The 1,712-nt window shown below is 47.5% G+C and overlaps 1 pseudogene; it reads left to right on the plus strand.

Annotated features, from left to right (window-relative positions):
• Positions 1-1,291, plus strand: part of LOC106001681 — a 55,014-nt pseudogene extending 53,723 nt beyond the window's left edge.
• The last annotated feature ends 421 nt before the right edge of the window (positions 1,292-1,712 follow it).

Below are 1,712 nucleotides of genomic sequence, written 5' to 3' on the forward strand. Positions count from 1 at the left end.
GGCAGGAAAGTCCATGAGACTTTCATCTCCAATGAACCACAGAAAACCAAAAGTGGCTCTGTGGCTCAAGTGGTAGAGTGTTCGCCTTGAGCTGATGAATGGAGACAGCACCCAGGCCCAGAGTTCAAGTCCCATGACCAACCAAAAAAAAAAAAAAACATGTTGTAGCTATCCCCACAGGAATTTTACATGGATGTGCTATTTGTGCAACAGGTGTTCAAATAATGAAGATTTTACAAAAAGTGAAGCCAATCAGATGCACAGGCTCCTGGCGCTCCTTGTACCATCCACTGCTGACCATGATGGAGCCCCAGGGACCACAGGAAGAGACAGCCAGTGATCTTCCTTCCTAACACCCCAGCCCAGTGTGGTGCCCTTGAATTGCCTCTTGATTCTAACATGTGTCTCCTCAGGGCCTGGAAGGTCACAGCACATTCATGTCTGAAATACCAAAGTCAGAACACTTCCAACCCTCCAGAACTGGCAAATGGAACATTTTTCCCAGACTCCACTTAAAAGAATTGTATGGGCCAGACCCTGGAGGCTCATCCCTGTAATCCCAACAGCTCAGGAGGCAAAGATCTGAGGATACAGGATCAAAGTCAGGCTAGAAAGGGTAGTCCTTGAGACTCTGATCTCCAGTGATCCACCAACAAGCCAGAAATGGAGCTGTGGTTCAACTGGGATAGCACCAGCTTTGAGTTAAAAAGCTCAGGAACAGTACCTGGGCCCTGAGTTACAATTTCATAAGCGGTATGAAAAAACCTCAAAAAAGAATCTATTTTTAAATCGTAGTTTAACACTCTAACTTTTGGCATTCATTCTAAGGCTGGCTGACATGATAAAGAAATAGAGCATCATGAAGATTACTGCCTGCAGGACTCACCTTGTTGTCTAGACCTTTCTCACCTTCCTGGATGGGCAGCACTCTTGTTTTGATTCTCAGCAACACCCACATACAAACTCTCTCTCTCTGTTTCTGTTTCTCTCTCTTTATCATTGTCTCTCTGTTTCTCTCTCTCTCACTCTCTGTCTCTCTCTCTCTCACACACACACACACACAAACACACACGTCATGACACGCACGGCAGGAGAAACTGTGTTCAGCCTCCTCTTTGTTTCTAAGGTGAGTCTGGGCATCCTGGGGAATTGTGTCCTCTTCCTGCTGTACACGTACAGCTCCGTGTGCAAACCTCGGCTCCAGAAGCCCATTGCCATAGTTTTCATGCACCTGACCGTTGTCAACGCCTTGACCATCATTTTTGAGTCCATGTCCTTCATCGTCTCCTAGTATGGAGTCCTGTGTTTCGGGGATGATGCCATGTGTAAGGCTATGCTGTTCCTGTTCAGGGTCAGGTGGGGACTGTCCGCCTGCACTACGACCTTTCTGAGCACCTTCCAGGCCCTCACCATCAGCTGCACCCCTGCCCAGAGTATTTGGCTGAAAAGCCGATCCTCTGCCTGCATCCACCCTTCTCTGCTGTCCTTCTGGATCTTGAATTCTGTCATCTATTTCCACATGATCAAAACTGTGGAATCTAATGGCAATTCCACTTTCATGACCCGGGGATTTTTTCATACCTACTGTCAAACGAAGTTTGGAAGGGAGACACAAACACCCATTATCAGCTACATCGTGCTGCGAGATGCTCTGTCCCTAGTCCTCATAGTGGCCCCCAGCTTCTACATGGTGACACTTCTCTACCAACACC

This window comes from Dipodomys ordii, unplaced genomic scaffold, assembly GCF_000151885.1.
Source record: "Dipodomys ordii isolate 6190 unplaced genomic scaffold, Dord_2.0 Scaffold363, whole genome shotgun sequence".
NCBI lineage: Eukaryota > Metazoa > Chordata > Mammalia > Rodentia > Heteromyidae > Dipodomys > Dipodomys ordii.